Source organism: Dermacentor andersoni, chromosome 1 (genome assembly GCF_023375885.2).
Source record: "Dermacentor andersoni chromosome 1, qqDerAnde1_hic_scaffold, whole genome shotgun sequence".
Taxonomy (NCBI): domain Eukaryota; kingdom Metazoa; phylum Arthropoda; class Arachnida; order Ixodida; family Ixodidae; genus Dermacentor; species Dermacentor andersoni.
In genome coordinates this window covers 60371046-60387212 of record NC_092814.1, presented here as the reverse complement: position 1 = coordinate 60387212, position 16167 = coordinate 60371046, and the positions used below count along the sequence as shown (strand labels likewise).

Genomic DNA, 16167 nt, shown 5'->3' with positions numbered 1-16167 from the left:
CGGTCCATAGTGCCGTCAGTGATTATTTCATCACCATTGTTTTCCCAGTGAAGAGTAGTGGCCGAAGTCAATCGTCGTCAAATTCTACCACTCTTGCAGAAACCGTAGTACAGTTCCGGTAATCGCTGGGAAGAGCGCATAACCACGGATATGGCATTCCACAATACAACGAAAGGAAGCGCAGTTCGTGAAGAAGTGTTCACGGTTTACATCGCGACCAGCACATACTGGGATAACCGCTAGTGGCGTCGAGAAGCTTACGCACCCCAGTAGTCAGTGGTGGCGGGGGTGGTGGGTGGCGTAGGAAACTCCATGCATGGTGGTACTAGCAAACACATCCTAGCAACACTGTGTTAGGCACGTTTTTTTCTACCAGTTTTGATAGATGGCGGCACATTCACAGTATGAAACAGTAGGGCTATAGAGGCTAGAAAGAGAAACTTTCTAGCCTCTATAGTAGGGCTTTTTTTTTTTTTTTTTTTTTTTTACGTACACTTCGTGCAGGCTCCTTATTCTATGGGCTCCTGTAGATGAGAAGAGTGTCGGGCAGAGGCTACGACGTCGTGTGCTGCATTGGCGGCACTTGGCTCGCTGTGGCCAATCAGAGCAGACACCGCGTCGTGTTCGGCATCAGCAGACGAAAAGCGTGACTCCGCCCATCGCCTGACTTCGCACTTACTGGCTGCGTATATGCCCTTGCCTAAAACTAAACGCCAATGTACGAGCTTCATTCCATTGAAAATCTAGAAAAAATGCAGCGAAATACATCGCGAATGCACCGTGCACGAAGACAACTTCTCAATGCGTATAATACAGCGCGGAGTCTGAAACAGCCCGAAACATCCGTGAGTAAGATAATAGAGAGTTTTAGAATAGGGGCCCCAATATTTTGGGGCCCCAAAGAGCTTTGCGGGTGTTAGCGTTGGGGCACGCAGGAGTGAAGAGTTTTAGAATAGGGCTTTGCGTTTGCAGGTAGCGTCTTGCGCTGACAGCGCCACTACGGCGTCCAAGAAAAACGATTAAAAATAATTAAATAAAATATCCCATCTTAAGATATGAATAGTAATTTTGACTTGCGTGTATTCGCGTTTAATTACAATTTAGAGGTTATTCTTCAAGCAGCAAACAATTATTTGTGCTTAGTTTGGAGCAACAAAACCAACTTTACGGGCCTTCACCAGCCAAGCTTAGCCGTGTTAGGCCTACGAGCCATAAAATCCACACTCGAATTCGGAATCAGCGGCATCTAATGAATCAATCTTCATAACATACGCTAGTTGAGAGAAAGCGATAACTGCAGTCACTTCTCCTAGCTTGCGAACTTCACGCATTACCGCGAATCGAACCCAGTTTTGTGCTAGGTTAGCGCCGTCGCTTCGATGGGTGCCGCCATGTTTGTTGACGCAAAGCTTTTGGGAACGCTATTTGAGCTCCCGCTAAATCGGTGAAATAGCGTTCCCAACGCAAAACCCAAACGCAGTTTGCGTCTCGCGCATGCGCAGTGGCTTCGACGCTATTTCTTTGGGGCCCCAAAACGTTTGGGGCCCCTATTCTAAAACTCTCTAATCTTATATTCTCGGAAGATTAGCTCACCTTCCTCTTTGACACATGGTCACACCAGCACTTCGCTATCGTCCTTGCAGCGAATATTCACTATCGTCTCCTTATAAGAGCCGACAGACACACACATAATGGCGCCACGCATTGGCAACGCGGATAAAACTGTCGGACACTGTGCAGAGGTAGGTTCTACTGAGAAGGGGCACTGAGCTCAGAACATTTACAACCAAGGCAGGCTTCTCACGCTGGGTCCTGTGTTTTCATCCACGTTAGTTTAAGCTGGGGAAGAGAAAACATAAACACCTTATTCATCATCATCATCATCACCTTTATCCTATTTTATGTCCACTGCAGGAAGAAGGCCTCTCCCTGCGTTCTCCAATTACCCCTGTCCTGCGAGAACCGATTCCAGCTAGCACCTGCGAATTTCTTAATTTCATCACCCCATCTAGTCTTCTGCCGTCCTCGACTGTGCTTCCCTTCTCTTGGCACCCATTCTGTAACCCTAATGGTCCGCCGGTTATCTAACCTATGCATTACATGACCTGCCCAGCTCCATTTCTTTCTCTTAATGTCAATTAGAATATCGGTCATCCCTGTTTGCTCTCTGATCCACACCGCTCTCTTCCTGTCTCTTAACGTTACGCCTAACATTTCTTTCCTTCCATCGCTCATTGTGCAGTCCTTAACTTGTTCTTGAGCTTCTTTATTAACCTCGAAGTTTCCGCCCCATATATGACAGGACCGGTAGAATGCATTGATTGTACCCTTTTCTTTTTAATGATAATGGTAACCTTCCAGTCAGGATCCGACAATGTCTGCCGAATGCGCTCCAACCCATTTTTTATTTTTCTGTGAATTTCCTTCTCATGATCAGGGCTCCCTATGAGTAATTGACCTAGGATACTCTTTCACAGACTCTAGAGGCTGACTGACGATCCTGAACTCTTGTTCCCTTGCCTGGCTATTGATAATTGTCTTTGTCTTTTACATATTGTTACGGATGAGATGGATTTATTTACAAGATTATCGAGGGGACCTTGAGACGCGATCGCAGGCAAACGGGCATTTTCTGCGCCGCGCGCAGTTCTTCTATCTCCTCTTCGCTTCCGCCGCGCAGCGTAACATCTTCTTCCGGTACAGACGAAGCTCGCCGAGCGAGTTAGGGAACCACATAATTGGTAGTTCTTGATTCGGGAACCCTATGAGGGTAGTGCCTCAGGCGGGCCACATGAACCACTTGAGTCTTCCTCGACCGGCGATTATTGGCGGTCACTTTTGCGATGACGTAGATGACGTCACTTAATCGGCTGAGTATCACGAATGGACCGCTGTACGTTGAGATGAACTTGCGATACAAGCCTTTCTTCCGTAGAGGTGTCCACGCAAACACACGATCGCCAGAAGCGAAAGTGACATGTATATGCCGGGCGTCATAGCGTGCCTCAATTGGTTGAAATTTGCGAAGGCAGCGTTCTTAAACGACCTAGCCGACGCACTTCTCCAGCACGACACAATGTCTGCGGAATGGATGTGTCTTCGTTCAGTGTCAATGGCAAAATTGTGTCCAAGAACGTTTGGGGACTGCGGGTGTACAACAGATAGAAAGGCGCATACCCGGTTACTTCGTGCTTGGCTGTATTGTGTGCGTACGTGACAATGGACAACACAGCATCCCAATTCCTGTGATCAGCTGAGACATACAGGGACAACATGTTGGTAAGCGTATGATTCGTGCGTTCGGTGAGGCCATTTGTTTGTGAGTGGTACGGCGTTGAATGGCGATAAGTAGAACCGCAAAGACGCAGCAGTTCTTCAACAACGTCAGTGGTGAATAGCCGTCCACGGCCTCTTATAACAACACGTGAGGCCGTGATGCAGGATGACAGAATGAAGCAGAATGCACGACACATCGGTGGCGGTAGTAGAGGTAACGCCGCAGTCGCAGTATAGCGTGTCAAGTACTCGACGCACACAATAATCCAGCGACGGCCGGTAGAGCGATTGGGAAGGGGTCCGAGCAAATCGATACCAACTTTTTCAAATGGTAAGGTAGGTGGTTTCACTGGTTGCAAAACGCCTGCAGGAGGCGCCGCCGGCTTTTTATGACATTGGCAACCTGAACTTGCAACGAACTATCTTGTGCTCTTCCACAGCTTCGGCCAATAAAAGCGCTGGCGTAATCGATGATGCGTGCGAGTAAAGCCTAGGTGACCAGATGTGATGTCATCATGCATGTCGCGAAGAATAGCAGTGCGTAGGCGTTCGGGAACGACTAGGAGCAAGGAAGCGCTTTCGGCAGAGTAATTCTTTTCGCAACGCAGGCCGTCACACAGCGTGAAGGGCGTTGTGTGACCCGACGTGTGGGCAGCATCCAAGAGGGGTATGAGTGTAGGATCACGACGTTGTTCACATTTAAAGGTGCTGAGGTCAGGAAACTCAGTAATGCTGGCAACATAGTCGTCGAAGTCGTCATCGTTAGCGGTGGAGTTTGGCGAGGGGAGACGAGACAAGCAGTCTGCATCGGTGTGACACCGACCGCTCCTGTAGCCAACAGAAAAGGTATATTCTTGAAGGCGTCACGCCCAACGTGCCAGCCGTCATTCCCTGCTGTCCAACAAGCCAGCAAAGGGAATGATGATCCATCACTATCTTGAAATGACGACCGTACAACTATGGCCGAAACTTCAGGATGGCGAAGACTATACTGCCAGGCATTCCAATTCGGTGACAGTGTGACCTCGCTCCGCTCTCGTCTGCACTGTCCGACTTGCGTACGCAACGACGTGCTGGCGCCCATATGGAGTTGAACGAGGACGGCGCCAACGCCCACACCGCTAGCGTCAGTGTGTAGCCCAGTCATGGTGTCGGGATCGAAATGGCGCAAGGCAGGCCCAGAAGTTAGTAGATACTTCAGCTGACGCAGGCACGTACGCAGGATTTTTTTTTTTTCGGAGGGGGGGGGGGGGGGCAACCCAATGTAACTCTTCCTATGCAAATGAGGGGGGGGGAGGTAGCTTTACTAGCACTAATGTGAATAATGCCCACCATTGACAATAAAGACGCGTAAATCCGCAAAAGAGAATTGAAATAAGGTGTACCTCACAGGTACACCTGTGAGATACACCACTCCTTTACTTGGCAAACAAGGAAGCACATCAAATGGACTCGCGCATGACAGAAGCGCAGGAAGAACGCTGCCAAGAACAAGTAAACAAGCGAAAGTAAAAAATAAAGATTTCTAGTAGTGTTTTCTGAATTAGCCCTGGAAGAATTATAGAGAAATATATATGTTTTCGGAACAATCACAGTTATTTTGGATCCCTCGTTTACTGCTCCACCAATTAAAGTGCCAAACCCGACCCGTGTTGCTATTTGAGAAGTTGCGTAACGATGTGTGGTCACCACTCCCGTACAACCGCGTAGAGCGCAGGACGCTGCAGTTCTAGACATACTGCGCCCACCGGGGAAGGTATAAAAACACTCACATTAGCACAACAGAGAACTGACTACGTCAGGTGGCTCCACTGATAACTGTGGAAGCGTGATTCAAAACACACGGAATTATTCTCCACTTCCGGCGGCCTTTTCTATACTGCCTTTTTAAATAAAGAGATGTTGATCCATAAATATTTTCACAAACAACAGTTAAATTTGTTAATTTTCGCTTTTCCTTCCTGTTTGGCTGTTTCCTTGGCTCTCTCCCATAGTAGATCGCTTAATTTCTCAACTCTTTGCGACACTTATTTCCAGTTGCCAATTTTTCAAGAAAAGTGCTGTACAATTAGGGAAAAGCCCGACGAGGTAACGGGTGACAATCATATTCTTTATGGTTTTACCGGTTATTCCAGGGTCTGATGATGGACGCTGTTTGGCATTATTTTATTTTCCACCTTATCTAACCCATATCGCGGGTATATGCTTTCGAGGATCTGCCAGCGCCGCGGCGAGCCGTCGCTCGAGCAAATAATGAAGCAAAAGGGAAAGTTTAACGCACCTGGCGTTTTCTCCGGCCGCAACTCGTTCCACGAGCATACAGACCAGCTTACTAGAAACCGAATCACTTTCCTGGTCCCTGGATCAGTCTAAACAAAAAAGGAAGCAACAGCGATGCGCGTGATCGTTGAATAGATGGTGACAACTGAACTCATCTCGAGTTAATCGCGCGGGCACCGAATCGATGAGAAAACTGGCCTTCATGCCCCAGGAGATGCCGATAACTACCGCCATCTAAAAGGAGTGAAAACATTGACAAGCATTCCACTCTGTGAAGATGGAATGGCAGCGAGAGCTGACGACAGTCAAAGCTCTCAAATGAAAAGCAAAGTGCTTCACCCACGTATATGCGGAGCGTTCAACGCCTGGTTCACCTCCGCCGCGGGTCGGCCCGGCATTGCACTACCGTCGGGCCGACCCGCGGCGGAGGTGAAGCAGGCGTTGAGCGCTCCGCATACCTGGCTCCATCCAAAGGTAGTGCAATGCCGGACCGACACGCGGTGGAGGTGAAGCAGGCGTTAAGCACTCCCCATACGTGAGCCGATCCCTAAGTTAGTGCAATACTGGGCCCACCCGCGGCGGAGGTGAAGCAGGCGTTGAGCGCTCCGCATACGTGGCTCCATCCAAAGGTAGTGCAATGCCGGGCCGACACGCGGTGGAGGTGAAGCAGGCGTTAAGCACTCCCCATACGTGGGCCGATCCCTAAGATAGTGCAATACTGGGCCCACCCGCGGCGGAGGTGAAGCAGGCGTTGAGCGCTCCGCATACGTGGCTCCATCCAAAGGTAGTGCAATGCCGGGCCGACACGCGGTGGAGGTGAAGCAGGCGTTAAGCACTCCCCATACGTGAGCCGATCCCTAAGTTAGTGCAATACTGGGCCCACCCGCGGCGGAGGTGAAGCAGGCGTTGAGCGCTCCACATACGTGGGCCCATCCAAAGGTATAGTGCAATGCCGGGCCGACACGCGGTGGAGGTGAAGCGGGCGTTAAGCACTCCCCATATGTGGGCCCATCCCGAAGATTTCGAAAGGCACGTTACAGGTTCCCGAGCCCACAGGGGTATGTGCCATTGAGCTTGGACCCTTTTTGCACTATCACCAGGATCGGCCCACATGATGATTTGTTCTGTGGACGTATGACGAAAAAACTATGTAATGTTAGTCATATACAGCTCTCGCTGTAAAAGGCATCAAAATGTTTACTGCCGAATAGATTGATTTGTCAGCGCTTTAGGAATGTGTGTGAAGAGTGGTGGTGCGGGCGGGGAGGGCGGGGAGGTATGCCGCTTAATTCTGGGGGCGGGGGGTGGGGGGCGGGCCCCCTCGGGCACCCCACTGGGTACGTGCCTGAGCTGACGGAACGCGTCCTCGCACCCTGTAGTCCATACGTAGGAATCAGGGGCGTAGCCAGGGGGGGGGGGTGCTTATGGGGCTTCAGACCCCCCCCCCCCCCGAAATCTTTTCGTACTGTCATGCACCGCCGACCAAAACAACCCCCGGCGCTGGAAATCATTCTAGATTTTGTCTAGAATGTCCTTTTCACGTTCGAAAAGACATTTCAGCGCGAACACTGCGAAATCGGGCTGGATTTCGCGGCAACGCCCATGTACATAACGCCATGTACATAATGCCATGTACATAAGTCACATAACGCCAAGGAGCCCCATCTGAGCACAGTTTCCTGGGGCGTTTTGATAGCGAGCGGGCTCGTCGCGGCATCTCGTGGAGGCCGCGGCATCTACGGAACGCATGGATCTTAATTCTGGCACTTTATCGGTATAACATTCTCATAAACTTTTGGTGCGAAAGGTGCATTGATATTTCCAAAGTCATGCTTTAGATTTTCAATTCCGGAACATTGTGGGTTTAACATTGTTATAAACGTTTGACGCCAAAGGTGCATTGACTTTTCTAAGGTAGCACATCGGACCATACGACGAGACAAACCAAATCAACACACTATCAGACAAGTTGACAAAGCACGCAGCAAGATCCAATGAAACAAAGCTTTGTGGTGGTTCGTTTTTGCCGTCATGTCACAGAAAATATCACCATTTTTTTTTCACCTGTGCCAAAAAAAAAAAACCAATGTCAAGACACTAAAGCCAGCGAAAGTAACTACATTCATATTTATTTTTCTACTTTTACTTTTATTCGCGAGGACACTAGAGCCTCTTCAATTTTTTTTCATCGCTTCTCGGCTGCTAAGATCGACATTTTTTTTTTTTTTGTTCTCCTTACCCACGGGCTGCCGGAGCCCGCCAGAGCGCATGCGTTTTTCTCGTGTTCCTCCGACCATCACGCGGCGCACTTCGATGCGCGTTCGTTTTTCTCTGCCCGAGTGGATTTTCGCCTGGCAATGTTTTGGACGCTTTCTGGCTAGCAGACGAGAAAAAGAAACAATGCATGGTCGCTCACCGTCATCGCTGTGGGCAGGGTTAACAGATTTGGCGATTTCTCGCCAAATTGGCTACTTTTAGAAGCTCCTGGCAAGCGAAAATCGTTTTTAGGGACTTGGCTACTTTATGACTCCTTTTGGAGGCGGTAATTGGTATAGGTAGTGGCCGAATCACACTCCCCCCGACGGCCTCCTTTAAGCAACAACCCCAAACGTGAGATCTTCAAGGCCACGCTTTTGTGTCTTGCAAGCTCCGGAAGCAAATTCAGCAACTGAAAATATATTATAGCCACCACATGTTCGGTAGGCCTCTTCGACTTGTCACCCTGGGCTCCCCAGGACTGCCCGAGATGCATCATATGCAACGCTCATTGGCTGAAATCAACGTCTCGGACAGTCTCACTGACGGATAATTGAAGAGGCCCAAGCAGCTCTCCCCAAGTAAAAAGAATTAACCAATCTTATAGGCAATGCTTTTGCGTCCTCCGAAGGACGGAAGCAATAGGTGGTGTCCTAATATCACCCCAACAACGATGACCTCTATAGAGAATCTCGAAGACCATGGTTCTTCGCGTCAGATATGACTGCAACAACCAAAAATACGTCATCGCAGCCATGACATTACAGGTGGCAATGTCTATCTGACTATGCGACTGCGTACCAGGGAGCGGAGAACGTGTGTGACGTCATACAGTTCGCACGGGAACGTTTAAAATGAAGTCATAGTGGCATAGAGTTAATATAACCATCTGCGCAAGGACCGCGTTCAGCAAGGTTATTCTACTGATACTGGCGATACCAGTTCGGCTATGAGAAAGCACGCAAGTGTGCGGCAGGAATTATCGAAGAACATCAGTTGGTCAGACATTATGTTAAGTTACAGATACAATATTATGTGATAACTACCGTTTTGTTCTGTTATTTTTGTTTGTCATCAGCGCAGCAGGAAACTACAGGTCTTTCTCGCCTGTTCTTTATTTTCGCGTTAAATATAGGCAAATGTTCCTTTGTCCCACCATGGCTAGATTTTAGGCTAGCAATTAAAGCTTTTGCCGCAGTTGGCGACTTTTTGGCTACATTTCGGAATTTTTCGCTTACTTTTTCTTCCGATGACCTGGCAATCCTGCTGCGGGGACTCGACGGATTGCAACGTGTTCGGTTATGCGCAACCTCTCTGGAAAATTTTGTCTCGCCGGTGTAGGGTAACGAGCAGTATGCGTATGGTTCTTTGTGGACCAAGCGTCTCACGTTTTCTTCGATATTGTTTCGGTAACCACATTAGGTGCCCAAAGTAGATATTCGATTGTGGCCAACATACTTTCCTTTGCGTTTTTTTTTTCATTTCCGTGACCCCGCCCCACAAAAGAAAAGAAAAGACATTGTTGCGGGGCAGCAAATTGTCACATGGTGAAAGTTCGATTTCGTTACTTCTTCTTTTGCGGAAAGTAATGGGCCATGGGACGCTACAGTTGCCGGATACTCTTATTATATTATTGCGGCAGCAATTATATGGACACTCCAGGCGCATTACTGCCATCGCCGTCGCCCTCACGTTCCGCATAAAGTCCAAGGGCGATGTTGGGGTCTCGGTGCTGACGCCCGTTATTGCCAATGGGTCGCAAGCCCCAAGGGTAGCGTTGGCCTGGCGGCCTGGGGCACTGGAAGCATCCGAAGGTCCCGGCAAAGCAAGAGAAGACTGGTAACAGAACAACTTGTTTATTCTAACATAGCAAAAGAGCGGCCGGTCAGGTCGACCGAAGTGGAGAGACGGGAGAGCACGTAACTCAACAGAAGAAATCGGAGCCTCTCTCCTGGCGTCCGGGGGCAGCTGCTCTTATACTCTCGGCGTCGCGGGCCAGAAGGAAGGTCACGGGATGAGCCCACGACACGGCGGAGCATGAGCCCACGACGGCGCGCACGGTCGAGCCGAGAGACATGTTGAGCCGAGTGTAGTGACGCATCGCCAACCCGCCGACGGACAGACCTGCTGGCTCCTCACTTGGGGAGCTCCGCTCCCCGGCTGCCGCGCTTTGACAAGCGTGGGCACACACACACACACGCACACACGAAGACACGTGGCACTGAAACACGCTTGGACACGCTTGGCGGGGAGGCGTTGCGGCGGCGTCGAACGGGCCAAAATGTCCGCCGCTTTGAACGAAGCCCCGGCGTCCGTTGCATCCGCGCCGGCATTACCGCGCGTTGTAGGCGAAACGTAACAGACCGCCCCGCCGGGGGAAGGAGATCCCGATGGTCAGGGGACTGCATCCGCTGTCCGGAGGGATGTTGCTCGATGATGCTCATAACCGAAGTCGGGCGTCCTTTGGCGTTTCTTGAGCGCAGCGCACAGAGAAGGCCTCGTTCTCACGTTCAGGTTCACACAGGACACTGCAAAGTGACTTCGGGAGAGTTGACATTTTTGTTCTCGTTTCCGGCAAGCGTTAGAACTACGCCGAAAGTCAACCGCTCAGTCAGTAAGCACGGCACAACCCTCACTAAGCCCTGCCAGGCTCTTTCCCCTTTTATACTGCTGCCTAGTTCCTTACAGTAGTTTAGCAGCACTCAGAACGCGTCCACAAATCGGAAAATTGCACTAGAAAGCACATCATCACTTTGAAACACTACACAAAAGCAATAAGTTAAAAATCCTGCCTCAGGAAGAAAAACATCAGTAACAAGCAATTTTGAGGCTGATTCCCACGTTAGGGGCTTCGACTTAAGCCATCGGCGTTACCGTTGAGACTCCCCTTTTTGTAACGCACCTCAAAGGAATATTGTTGCAAAGCGAGGCTCCAGCGCAGGAGGCGGCCATTTTTGGGAGAGATGGTCTGCAGCCATTGGAGAGGGCAGTGATCCGTCTCAATGATAAACCTCGAGCCAGCTAGGTAACATGACAATTTCTGAACGGCCCACACGATACACGCACACTCTTTCTCGGTGGCGCTATACGCCTGCTCACGACTCGTCAGCTTACGACTAGCATACAGGACGGGGTGTTCTACTTCTCCATTTTCCCGTTGGCACAGTACAACGCCCATGCCTCGCTCACTAGCATCACACTGAACAACGAACCCTTTCGTGTAGTCGGGCGATCGTAGCACAGGCTGGCTTGTTAGGGCGCTCTTTAGGGCGCTAAAAGCTCTTTCCTTTGTCTCATCCCAGACGACTGTTTGCGGCTCTGTCTTTCTTAGAGCATCCGTTAGGGGAGACGCGATATCAGAGTACCTGGGGATGTACCTCTGATAGTAGCCGGCGACACCTAAGAACGACCGAATATCGGTCTTCGTGCGCGGTTGCGGGAAGTCTCGCACAGCGGCCACCTTTATTTCAGAGGGGCGGCGACGACCCCGACCAATCACGTGTCCGAGGTAGACAACCTCGGCCTGTGCTAACTGGCACTTGGGAGCCTTGACTGTCAAGCCCGCATCGCGCAGGCGGGTTAGCACTGCCCGCAAGTGCGCCATATGCTCAGGCCAGGATGCGGAGAATATCGCTACATCGTCTAGATACGGTAAAGCGAATTCTTGCTGTCCCCGCAACACTTTGTCCATGAGGCTTGAAAAGCAGTATGGCGCGTTCTTCAAACCAAAACTCAAAACTTTAGGACGGAATGTCCCCATTGGTGAAATGAACGCCGCATACCTACTAGCCTCTCCTGTAAGTGGAACCTGCCAATAACCCCTGACAAGATCTAGGGTGGAAATAAACTGAGCGCTACTCACTCTCTCAAGGCGCTCCTCGATGTTAGGGATCGGATAAATTTGATCCTTAGTGATGGAATTAAGCCTGCGGTAGTCGACGCAAGGACGAGGTTCCTTGCCCGGTACCTCAACTAAAATCAAAGGGGAGGTATAATCACTCTCACCCGCCTCAATAACACCGAGCTGTAGCATTTTCTTTACCTCAGCCTCCATAATATCGCTCTGGCGGGGTGACACCCGGTACGCCTTGGATCGTACTGGCTCTGGGGAGGTAAGTTCTATGTCATGAGTAAGGACAGAAGTCCTACCAGGCCTCTCAGAGAACAGACCTTGAAACTCTTGTAAGAGCTGGTGTAGTTCGGTTTTCTGCTCAGGCGACAGCGATGCTTTACTTATTAAGTCACTAATGACTTGATCGGTGTCTTTCCTGTTCGTCACTGAGCCTAGTCCCGGAAGCTCGACCGGAAGCTCTTCTAACTTTCCCGCATCGGGATTTTCCTCTCCAGTATCTGGTGCCTTTAACGCTACAGGCTCAATTTTATTCAGTTCGGGCGTGCTCTGAATATCAGCTTGCTGCGCCTCTGACCCTTTCTCATCGTTCAACAACGTCGGCCCCGCAACTACCGCCTTTGCAGCGAGCTCCCGAACCTTCGATCTGGTTAAGGCCTGAACGCTAGCCTCACCAAACAAAAGCCCCTTCTCGCGCAGGAGGTGATCGGACCTGTTCGAAAATAAGTACGGGTACTGGGGGGGCAGCATAGATGACACTGCGGCCTCCGTCTCAAGTGCTCCGAAAGGTCCTTCAATAAGCACTTTTGCTACCGGCAGACACACGCTATGAGCTTCCACTGCTTGCTTGATCCATGCGCACTCGCCCGTGAACATATCGGGTTCTACGTAAGAGGGGTGAACTACATCCATTGTAGCTGCGGAATCGCGAAGCACTCGGCACTCTTTCCCGTTCACGAGGAGGTCTCGCATGTAGGGCTCGAGAAGCTTCATGTTCTCGTCAGTGCTACATAAAGACAAAAACACGACTTTTGTTTTTGTTTCTGGACACTGCGCCGAAAAGTGACCCGGCTTCTGGCACGTATAACAAACGCGCGCTTGCCTCGTCTCGAACCGCTTTCTGCGTTCGGCTTCGGTTGCCGCCGTCTCCGTACGTTCGGTCGGACTGCTTTCACTTGCATCCGAATTACGTGTATCCCCCTTTGCTCTCATGGGTGTGAACTTCGGCCTCTCAAACTTGGAGCCAAATTCACCCTTTTGACCGTCCTTAGCTCCGCGAGCCCGACGCGTCACAAACTCCTCGGCTAACTCAGCGGCTCTAGCCACCGTACTAACGTCTGGCCTATCCAAGACCCAGTACCGCACGTTCTCAGGTAACCGACTATAAAACTGTTCTAGCCCGAAACACTGCAGAACTTTCTCGTGGTCACCAAACGCTTTCTCTTCTTTGAGCCACTCCTGCATGTTTGACATAAGCCTGTACGCAAACTCTGTATATGACTCACTTCTGCCTTTCTCGTTTTCCCGAAACTTCCGACGGAACGCCTCCGCTGACAGCCGGTACTTTTTTAGCAGACTCGATTTCACTTTGTCGAAATCCTCTGCCTCCTCTCTCTCCAAGCGAGTGACTACGTCGGCCGCTTCGCCGGGTAGCAAAGTGAGCAAGCGCTGTGGCCACGTTTCCCGAGAGAACCCCTGCTTCTCGCACGTTCGCTCAAAGTTAACCAGGAACAAACCAATGTCCTCTCCAAGCTTAAACGGCCGCATCAGGTCAGTCATTTTGAACAATACTCGTTCTCCTGCACCGTGTGCCTGACTTCCATTACGAGCGCGTTCCATCTCTAACTCGAGACGCTTCATTTCCAAAGCGTGTTGACGGTCGCGCTCTCTTTCTTTCTCTTGTTGCTCTCGTTCTATCTGTTCTTTACGTTCGCGCTCATCTTTCTCTTTCTGTTCTTTAAGTTCACGCTCCTGTCTTTTTGCCGTCTCCCTCTCCTCAATGGTCTCAAGGCATTCCGACAGCTCGTCATCCTCAGCTTCTAACTCAAAAATAGCCCTTAGCAGTTCTGGTTTTCTGAGTTTGTCTGAGACATCCAGACCCAACTCTCTTGCAAGCTCCAGCAATTTCGGTTTGCGCAACGACTTCAAATCCATGGCTGCTCTGAATGCTGCTTTCTCTACTGCTTACTATTGTCTTGCCGCAAACTAACCCGGCAGCAACGACAACCACAATTACCAGCTCTGTTTCTGACACTAACAAAAGCCTGGCAAAACTCAGAAAAAGAAAGTCCCGCACTCACCAAACCTCGCAGCCAAGAATTCAGCGCAGTCGTTCCGCTGCAGGCAACCAGTCATCACACAGGGCTCGTTGCACTGCTCCCGGATGGTCGTTGTGCTGCTCAGCATACATTCAACCGCATCTCTTCGCTGCTGGCCTCCGTTGTCGCGATCTCACCGCTGGCAACCAGCTGTTGGGGTCTCGGTGCTGACGCCCGTTATTGCCAATGGGTCGCAAGCCCCAAGGGTAGCGTTGGCCTGGCGGCCTGGGGCACTGGAAGCATCCGAAGGTCCCGGCAAAGCAAGAGAAGACTGGTAACAGAACAACTTGTTTATTCTAACATAGCAAAAGAGCGGCCGGTCAGGTCGACCGAAGTGGAGAGACGGGAGAGCACGTAACTCAACAGAAGAAATCGGAGCCTCTCTCCTGGCGTCCGGGGGCAGCTGCTCTTATACTCTCGGCGTCGCGGGCCAGAAGGAAGGTCACGGGATGAGCCCACGACACGGCGGAGCATGAGCCCACGACGGCGCGCACGGTCGAGCCGAGAGACATGTTGAGCCGAGTGTAGTGACGCATCGCCAACCCGCCGACGGACAGACCTGCTGGCTCCTCACTTGGGGAGCTCCGCTCCCCGGCTGCCGCGCTTTGACAAGCGTGGGCACACACACACACACGCACACACGAAGACACGTGGCACTGAAACACGCTTGGACACGCTTGGCGGGGAGGCGTTGCGGCGGCGTCGAACGGGCCAAAATGTCCGCCGCTTTGAACGAAGCCCCGGCGTCCGTTGCATCCGCGCCGGCATTACCGCGCGTTGTAGGCGAAACGTAACAGCGATAACATTGTGACCACGCGCCGCGTGTTGTATGTGCAAGTGAAAGCGTAGGCTGGTGGGGGTGGCATGGGTGAGCCGACGATGGTGGCTCAGTATTGTGTGCGCAAGGGAGAAAAGCGGGCAGGAAGAGCGCCGTCTTCCGTCGCGCGCGATACATCGGGACGGGGAGGGTGGAAGGATGGGGTGCTGTGATTTCTGAATCTGTGGTTGCGCAATATGTTTATTTGCCTTGTTTGTCGCATTATATACATTGACTTTTTCTTAGATATGTAGATTTATTGGAGAGGTATACGTATATTTAAATATCTTGTTGCGAGGTTTTGTGTATACGTGCAGTGAACTTTGTTTCCAGTGACACTTTTTTTACCTTTATCAAGCTGTATCTTCGAATTTGTATATCCCATTGTATCATCGCATTTGTAATGTACGAAGGCGAGTCAAATGAAAGTGAGCCAACCAACCCGGATCAATAATGGTTCTTTTCCTTATCTGCGAGACATGCGCGTAGCACACAGGCATCTCTCATTTACAAGTAACATGCAGGTGTGAGGATAAATGTTCTTAAAAAATTAACTTAAATTATGGGGCTTTACGTGCCAAAACCACTTTCTGATTATGAGGCACGCCGTAGTGGAGGACTCCGGAAATTTTGACCACCTGGGGTTCTTTAACGTGCACCTAAATCTAAGTACACGGGCGTTTTCGCATTTCGCCTCCATCGAAATGTGGCCGCCGTGGCCGGGATTCGATCCCGCAACCTCGTGCTCAGCAGCTCAACACCATAGCCACTGAACAACCACGGCGGGTAATAAATGTTCTTTAATGCTCTCATACACTGGGTTGAACATGGTTGCGTGACATAATGGACACTCTAAAAGTTGAACAGCGTGGTGTCGTGAGGTCTTTGACAGCTAAAGCTGTTTCCCAAAAAGAAATTAGTCGCCGTATGGCGGTCGTGTACGTTGAAGATTGCATTTTATTGGACACTGTGAAGCGTTGGAGCAAATGGTTAAAAGAAGGACGTGAAAGACGCAAAGACGATACAAGACCGGGCCAAAGCCACCATGCAATCAGCCCCAACACAATTGCAAAGGATGATGAGCTGATTAGAGAAGAACGGAGGATAAGCACCGATGAATTGGTAGGGCGTGTGAACATCAGTCACGGTTCGCGTCACACCATAATTCATGAACACCTCCGTTATCGGCTCTTGTGTGCGCAATGAATGCCCAAGATGTTAAACCACCGCCAGAAGACGGAGAGGTTCGGCGCTGCCTTGACTCATTTAATCCGGTAGCACAATGAGGGTGACGACTTTTTGTCTGCAGTTGTGACCGGGGACGAAGCATGGTGTCACTACTACGAGCCTGAAACACGATGGCAAAGCTT

General features: G+C 50.6%; 1 long non-coding RNA gene across 2 annotated transcripts in view; it reads left to right on the top strand.

Moving 5' to 3' along the window:
- Positions 1-756: 756 nt before the first annotated feature.
- LOC129380487 (uncharacterized) overlaps positions 757-16167 on the top strand; it is a 52212-nt gene continuing 36801 nt past the window's right edge. For both annotated transcript variants that reach the window (XR_011891540.1, XR_008608558.1), the window contains exon 1: positions 757-845. This is a non-coding gene — a long non-coding RNA (uncharacterized lncRNA). The remainder of the gene's footprint in view (positions 846-16167) is intronic.